The 8,592-nt window shown below is 46.5% G+C and overlaps 1 pseudogene; it reads right to left on the bottom strand.

The window, feature by feature from the left end:
* Positions 1-5,642: 5,642 nt before the first annotated feature.
* On the bottom strand, positions 5,643-7,146 carry LOC118554244 (SWI/SNF-related matrix-associated actin-dependent regulator of chromatin subfamily D member 1 pseudogene; annotated as a pseudogene).
* Positions 7,147-8,592: the final 1,446 nt, after the last annotated feature.

Below are 8,592 nucleotides of genomic sequence, written 5' to 3'. Positions count from 1 at the left end.
TACACTAGAGATTTAGAGTATATTTTGATCTGTTAGAAGAAACTATCTCAAGATTTTAAAGAGAGAACAACTTATATATATATGCCAAAAATACGGGTAACTACTATGAAGGGATAGAATATGACCCTAAAAATGAAAAATAAAAATGTTTTTTTTTAAAAAGGGATTGATAAGATGTTGGTTGAAAAAGGGAAAAAGAAAAATTCAAAAAAAAAGAAAAAAGGAAAAAGAAAAAAAGACAGTTAAAAAAAATAATTAACTTTGAAAGACTAAAGAATCATGGTAAAAAAGCCATGAAGTCTATGTGCAGTATTCCCCTAGCGCTGGAGTTCTGCCGTTCTCATTGATCGGTAAACCTGGTCTTGGCTGGCTGTTCTCGCTGATCTTCTGGGGGAGGGGCCTGTTGCCGTGGTTCCCAAATGTCTTTGCCGGAGGCAAAATTGCCCCTCACTTGCCAGTCCGGGCTAAGTAATCTGCTCGGGTTTGCTCTCCGGAGCTTTTGTTCCCTGGAAGCTTTCCATACAGCTTTGGAGGCAGAGAGTGAAAATGGCGGCCTCCCAGTCTCCGCCCCGGCGGAGCCGAGAACTCGGGGTCCCGCTCCTCAGCGAGCCCCCAGAGAAAAGCAGTCAGTCACTCCCGTCCCCCCGGTCTCCGGCCACACTCCGCGCTCACCCGGCCTGTGACCGCGCCTTTCTATCTGGCACCCGACCCCGGGTGGAGTCTCCAAACCCAGCAGATCCCCGCGGTGCGCTCCCGCACCTCTCCTCCCGGGGGAAGAAGGTGAGTCTCCCCGGATCTGCCGCTTTTTGGGTCCCTGCTGGAGGAGCAGTGGCCCGACTGTGCCGCGGATCACGGTTTATGGCAACCCCGAGCTGAGAGCCCGCGCCTGGGCTCCGTCTCCACAGCCGGCTTCCCTGCTCCGATACCTGGGAGCTCTGCCGCACTCAGGCACCCCCGGTCTTTCTGTGACCCCGAGGGTCCTGAGACCCCACTGTCCCGCGAGGGCTCCACCCCCCACCTCGCCACCAGAGTGACGTCCCTCAGCGGAGCAGACTCTAAAAGTTCCGATTTTGTGCTCCGTGGCTCTATCACTTGCCAGAAGCGGCCGACGGAGGCCCCCCCCCCCCCGCCGTCTATCCTCCCGAATAACGCCTTGGATTCACTTCTCCGCACGTCCTACCTTCCAGAAAGTGGTTGCTTTTCTGTTCAGAGAGTTGTTGCTCTTCTTTTCTTCGATCTCCTGTTGAGTTTGTAGGTGTTCAGAATGGTTTGATCCCTATCCAGCTGAATTCCTGAGAGGAGACGAAATTCAGGTCTCCTACTCCTCCGCCATCTTGCTCCGCCCCCTCTCTCCTCGCTTTTTAAAAAGTCAGTTGTTTTGGTCTCATGTAGGGAATCTAGAAATTAAGATACTCTCTTAATTTACTGAGGACACTAAGGACCTTTTTTAGTGAAAGACACTCATTTGCTCTCCTTTACCTTGAGAGATATGTAGAGCCAATGATTTGTATTCCCTGACCCTATAAGTCTATGAAAATTTTGTCAAGTTCTTAATGAGGAGGCAGGACATGTTCTCTAAATCTCTAGTCTCTGAGGATTTCCACTCCATGTGTCTTTTAAATAACTTTATTGTGGAGTAACTGACAAATATAATTGTATATATTTAAAGTGTACAATGTGATGATTTGATATACACACACATTGTAGAATGTTTAGCAAGGTCGAGATAATTAGCACATCCATTACCTCACATAGTTAACTCTCTTTTCTTGTGGTAAGAATGCTTAAGATCTACTCTCAACACCTCTGAAATATGCAATACCACATTATTAACTATAGTCACCATGTTGTACATTAGATCCTCAGCACTTATCCTTCTTATAACTGAGAATTTGAAATAATTCAAATTCATAATTTGTACCATTATGAGAAACAGTATAGAGATTCCTCAAAAAATTAAAAATTGAACTACCATGTAAGCTGGCAATCCCACTTCTGGGTATATATCCAAAGGAACTGAAATCAATATCTCAAAGAGGTATCTGCACATCCATGTTCATTGGAGCATCATTCATAATAGCCAAGATATGGAAAGAACCTAAATGTCCTTCCATGGATGAGTGGGTAAAGATGATGGGATATATATAATGGAATATTATTCAGCCACAAAAAAGAAGATCTTGCCATTTGCATCAACATGTATGAATCTGGAAATCATTATGCTAAGTAAAATAAACCAGACAAAGAAACACAAATACTTGTGTGTGGAATCTAAAAAAAAATCCAGTGTCTAGTAGTATCATTAACTCAAGTTTTATCCCAAGCCTGTTTAACACAGCAAGCGTTGAAACCTAATTAGCTTTCAGGTGGCTTTCTTCCATCTTGACACACCTCTGGAGCTAAAAATAATAGGAACAAGAGGATATTTTGGTTCATTTTATCTGATCATAAGTATTTTTTTTTAATTTGGAGCACATAGGACTTATCACCACACAGATACACACGTAAACAATAATACACAAGGCCTGTTTGTTGGATTATACTTTTTATAGCTTAAGTGGCGTTCTTACATTCTTATTTCCTGTTAAGAAAATCTTTGGGGGGGCCTGGGTGGCTCAGCTGGTTTAACATTTGACTTGATCTCAGCTCAGGTCTTGATCTCAGGGTAGTGAGTTCAAGCCCTGTGTTGGGCTCCACACTGGGCATGGAGCCTACTTTAAAAAAAAGAAAAGAAATTCTTTTAAGTCAGAAGAGAAAGCATTAATTTCTTCATTTTAAAGAATGACAACTGAATGAAACGCAGTACAGCTAAGCAAAATACTCAAGGTCAAACAGCTAGAAAGTGACAGGATGGAAGTCCAGATTCAGGTCTCTGAATCATCACATAACTTCGAAAGTTGTTATTCTAATAAATGCACAGTATCATTCAAATGTTTGTCATTATTCACACTGGTTCCTAAAACATAGTTTTACTTTTTAATCCTAAAGAAATATATACATTTTTTAAAAGATTTTATTTACTTATTTGAGAGAAAGAGAGAGCGTGCGTGCATGTGCAAGCAAGAGGGAGGGGCAGAAGGAGAAGCAGACTCCCCAGTGAGTGGGGACCCTGGATTATGACCTGAGCTTAAGGCAAATGCTTAACTGATTGAGTCACCCAGGCACCCCGAAATATATACTTTTTACACTGTTCATGAAGGACCTTTCAGTACCCCTCAGCTGAATTTTGGATTTGATTAGGACTGAAAAACAAGTTCAAAGAAGAATAATCTAAGAGTAACTGGCAGTCAGATTCAAGGAATGAATAGATCTTACTGCTTTTGCCCTAATGGTCTGTAGAAGGCAGGTTGGCTTTCTAGACAGAATGATTGCAGTTTACCCATTATCTCCAAACCAACCATTTTTGGCTATTAGGCATCAGTTTTCAGGGAACTAGATACATTTCTTTCCATCTAGAGTACTATTTTGTTTCCTTGTAAACATCAAAGAAAATAAATTCCATTTAGATGATTTCTCATGATTGACACCAATAATTGGGCTCACATGGTTAATAAGACAAAATCATAAAAAGTAGAACTCATTTGGAAAAATAGAGTGTAGAGATGGTGGGGTCATTAGTTGGAAAATAGAAAATCTCTGTTGAAGTGCTCACAGTGTAGGAGGGGAAACTACATTTTATTTCTACAAATACTTATCGAATGGTGCTGTGTGCTGGATCCTGTGCTAACAGTACAAAGATTCATTCCATCACAAATAAGTCCAAGTATTTCTTGTGCACTTAGCGTGTGTTAGAGACCGCTACTGGTGTGGGGAACACAGCAGTTAACAAAACAAAATCCTTGTCCCCATGGTCAGGGCATGGTATGACTAGTCTCACCATGGCAGCAACTGATAGAAGAGATGTATGTTGTCTTTAGCACGGGCCTAATTGGAAGCTAATGAGTATTAATCAGCTGTCATGCAAACTGCAAACACTGGTAGTCAGAGCTGGATTCAAATCCAAGTCCCAGCACTTCACACAGTGTAGCCCTTGGGCAAATTACTCACTCTTTTTTTTTTTTTTTTCCAGAAGATTCTTTTATTAAAACTGGGTGACATCAGTAAAGGGACAGTACAAAAAAAATTTTGGTCCATGAAAAAACATAATAATTCAGTTAATAAAATTATCTTCAACAGGGACACTGTGTAGGAATGCTGAACTTCCTTCTCATGGTTCCAGCCCCAAGGAGAGAGGCTGTCCAGTGTCTGTGGGGAGAACCTTTTAAGGGAGGGATGGGATAATGGGAAGAAGGGGAAGACAGGGAGAAAATTCTGTACCTGGTGTGGAAGAGGCAGGGATATGGGGCTGGAGGTTGTGCTCACAGGAGCCTGAGGAGGGGGTGGGGAAGCAGGGGCTTTGTCAGTTCTGTGGGTTTAGAGCCCAGGCTGAAAGGAATTCCCCCTCTGTGCCCAGCTGTCTCCCACCCTGCTATGTTGAATCTGCGAGCCTGGGATATGCTAACTTGGGGTGATACAACTTGGAAGAAGAATCTGAGGCTCTCCTGGAAAGATGCAAAACCATCTCAGTTCCAAGGGGCCAAGATCACAAGGTCCTGCTGCTACCTGAGGGGTCTGAAGCTTTGAGGGCAGGGGCTGGGGAGTCACAATCCTGTGAGGCAGGGAGAGGGAAGAGTCACAGACCCAACTCAGAGCTATTTGCCAGCCCTAGGCGCTTTCACTCCTCAGTGCCCTAGAAGTCACCAGTGGGTGTCCACTGGGCAGACAAGGGACAGGAAGACAGGGATGGCCCAGGGCTTTTACCCATTTGATTTTAGGCCTGTTTCTCCACGAAGGGATAGGGGAGGCAGGGTGGAATGAATAAATGAGTCACACCTCCAAGCAACCGCAGGAAGGAACCGCCTCTGCTGGCAATGACAATACCCCAGGTTAGATCCCTGGGGCTCTGACAGAGAAAGGCAAGATTCCCCCACCCAAATGCCCTGTGTTAGGACAGCTTGAGAGCAGGGGATCCTAAAGAGAGCAGCTACAGGGAGTGTGCTGGGAGGGAGCACTAGCTGACAAACTCCAATACTGATGTGGACCCCCTACGAGGGAGTAAGAGAAGCACTGAGACAGCAGGCCAATCTAGAGGGCTGCGGACTGACCTGGGGCTCAGTGGGGCCCAACAACCAGGGTTCCTTTAGTGCTAGAGGGCAACAAGTAAAGGGAGAGTGTGCTCCAAACCTGTGGAGGGAAGGAAGGAAATTGGATTCTGTTATCCGGAGAGCCAAGATCAACTAGCTTATAGAGTGCCCCCAGGCCTGAGTCTCAGAGAAGGGGCTAAAGCTCCAACTCCTGGGTCTCTGAAGGGCAGGATTGGTGTAGCCAGTCCCCTTGAAGACCACCTGGCCTTAGGCTCAATCCATTCAATGCACTGATTACCACTACATGTTCTCTCTCTAATACTATCTAGAGGTCCTATGTAGACCAGGGGAGGGTAGAGGCACATGGGAACTTTGTGGGGCAAAGCTGGGGGACAGGAAGGGATGGGGTGGGAGAAGAGGGTGACAGGTGTCTTGTGAGACAGAAATGTGAGACCCTCTTCATTCTGGTGTTGTCCTTGAACCAACAGCATCCCCTGGAAGGCCCCAGGCAAGACCAAGGCAGGTAGCACAGGGCCCAAATATGAATCGGTGCAGCCAGATCAGGGCTGTGGGAGAGGCCCTATGTATTTCGGATTCCCAAGATTTGCTCTAATTCTTGTCATCTCTGCTGCACCTTGGAGTAGAAGTACCGGCACTCAGCCTCCTGAGCCCAAGGCTAGAAGTAAAACTCGGCTCGGCGCTCTTCCTCTGGGTTACCCACCACATCGGTCATGGTCTTGAGGTCCCGGCACTGGGACTGTAGCCAATCATTGATGAAACCCTGAGGGTCTCTGGCGAAGCTCAGCATGAACTCTCGCTGGGTCTTCAGCTAACTGATAGTTTCTATTGTCTCATGGATCTTGTTGTCTAGAGTAGCATCTCCTGCTGGCTGGTAGTAGACAGCAGGAAAGAATTCATCTGGGTCTTCAAAGTATCATCCACTTCCACATCGATGTCATAACAAGCGGACTTTTTCTGATCATTTGGGTCAACACTGATGACAGGATTAATGATGATGGGTTCTGGTAGCATAAGCAAGGCATGGAGCCGTTGAGGGATCTCTGAAAACTTCGTATGTTGAGAGTCAAAAATCTGCTGGAGATACTTGTCACAGATGACAAACTCCTGCTCGTGAGGGTCCTGGAGCTTATGTATCTTAATATATTGCCACAGTGCTTGGATGATCACTGGGCAGGTCTGGGTGTGGATGCCCAGGAGCCGAGCCAGGCGAGGGTCTAGTTTAAACTGGGGAGGCTGGAGGTCCAGCAGCAGGAGGACAGTACACCGTACATGCCCGTCTCCTGGCTGCTTCACCTGGAAGCTGTCCATCTCCTGGGCAGGGGCGGGCCTGTGCCAATCCTCCAGGCTCCGTCCTTCGACCCGAACCTCCTGGAAGCCACCGTCCCCTCCCCATCCTCGGCATCTGATTTAGCCGATTGAAAGTGTTAGAAATGAAAATTCGCAGCTTCCGTTTTTGCTTGATGGGACGTTTCAAGGCCTCCTGGATATCTAGCCGTTTCCTCACGAGAGTCTGGTCCAGCTTCCTTTCAAAAGCCAAGAGATCCGTATAGGCCTGGGCTTCTGGTACCAGTTCACGAATCCTTTGAGGGAAGAATTTGGTCAGCCATCTTCTTTTTCTTTGCATTGTGGTTTCGATTTTGGACCGCCTGCTGCTGGACCTGCTGGACCTGCTGAGGTGCAGGTCTCTTGCGGGACTGGTCCATCCCTGACTGGGCCATCCCTGACTGGGCCAGGCCAGGTCAGACTGAAGGGCTCCCCCCATAGCCAGGGGGTCCCATGGAGGGTCCCGGAGGTGTCATTCGGCTGCCTGGCAGCATACCTGGTCTTGGATGGGCCGCTCCGGGCATCGGGAGCAGTACAGCCCTTGACCCGGCGCCGGGCCCGTTCGCATGGGAGGCCCTGGAGTCCCGCCCGGACCCAGGGCAGCCGCTGCGCCTGCCCCTCCTGAGGCTCTGGCGCCCCCGCTCAGAGCCGCAGACTGGAAGCCCGCCTGGGCCTCCATCTAGCACCAAGCTGCTGCTGCAGCTGCACAAAGAACCGGAACCGGAAATTACTGTCTTTTTGGGTGTCAGGTACCCTTTTAAAAATGGCACCTACAAATATTGTAACAAAGTTGTACAGTGGTAGATTGTGACTACACTTACGGTGGTGAGCACTGAGTAATACACAGAATTGGCAAATCACTATGGGGCGTCTGGGTGGCTCATTCGGTTAAGCGTCCTGCCTTCAGCTCAGGTCCTGGGATCCAGCCCCATGTCATCTGGCTCCCTGCACATCGGGGAGCCTGCTTCTCCCTCCACCCTACACATCCCCCCTCCCCCGCTCATGCTCTTTTTCTCTCACTCTCTCAAATAAACAGAAAAGAAAGAAAGAAAGAAAGAAAGAAGAAAGAAAGAAAGAAAGAAAGAAAAAGAAAGAAAGAAAGAAAGAAGAAAGAAAGAAAGAAAGAAGAAAGAAAGAAAGAAAGAAAGAATTGGCAAATCACTATGTTGTAGACCAGAAACTAATATAACATTGCATGGCAACTATACTTCAATAAAAAAATAAACAGACAATAAATAAATAAAATGGTATCTACATCATATACAATGAAACATTTCACACAAAGCACATCACGTAAGGGCCTGAACATAGTAAGTCTCAAATGTGTTTGTTTCCTTTCTCCACCATTTCCTTTGTGAGGACTAAGTAAGGATGATATGCCCTTTGGGAGATGGCTGTCTGCAGAGCCTGGAGGCGTTCCACTTTCTGGATAAACAGACTTACGCCTGGCGAACTGTACTGATTAAAAGTTCCAATAGAGGAAGAACAAACTAATTTGGAAGGGGTAATCAAGACTCTTCGTAGTCCAAACGGGATGATTTCCCGGCCGTGCACAGAACCAATAAACCTCCACCCCAAAGACAAAAGTAATTTTCTGAACCCGCACGAGGTTCCTCCAGAGAAGGAGGTTTTGCAGAGCACAGTGGTCATAGCTGGGCAGTGCAGCCGGAACCCCAAACCTGCGCCATCAAAGGGGGGAATCACAGAATTCTTTGCAAAAGAAACATGATTTTACTTAAACTCTTATCCATAGTACTTAAAATCACTGCAGGTGATTTGACCCAGGCAATGGCTCCCTCCTGCCATCCCATCATCTGAAATTTAGGACCTCATTTTCTGCTGCTTTTGCTCATTCCTCTTCTGGGTCTCATGTCCTCCTCTTTTGTCTCCATATTGCACTCAGTGTTTTCTCCCACTTTCCATTCTTTTGTCTGCCGTAATCTATATCTTTTCTTTCCTTGTGAATATCATACTCAGTGTCCCCTTTCCTGTGAAAATGGTGCTGTTGTCACCAGAACAATGGGCTCCCTGAATGATTTTCCCAAATGGGGTCATATTCACCTCCCCACTCCTCCTGGTCTTCTTTGTCGCTAGTGTCTTAGGTTACAAGATGGCTCCCCAAGGC

The sequence above is a fragment of the Halichoerus grypus genome, chromosome 7 (genome assembly GCF_964656455.1).
Source record: "Halichoerus grypus chromosome 7, mHalGry1.hap1.1, whole genome shotgun sequence".
Lineage (NCBI taxonomy): Eukaryota > Metazoa > Chordata > Mammalia > Carnivora > Phocidae > Halichoerus > Halichoerus grypus.
Note: the sequence above shows the minus strand (reverse complement) of the source record. Positions and strands in the feature narration are given on the sequence as shown.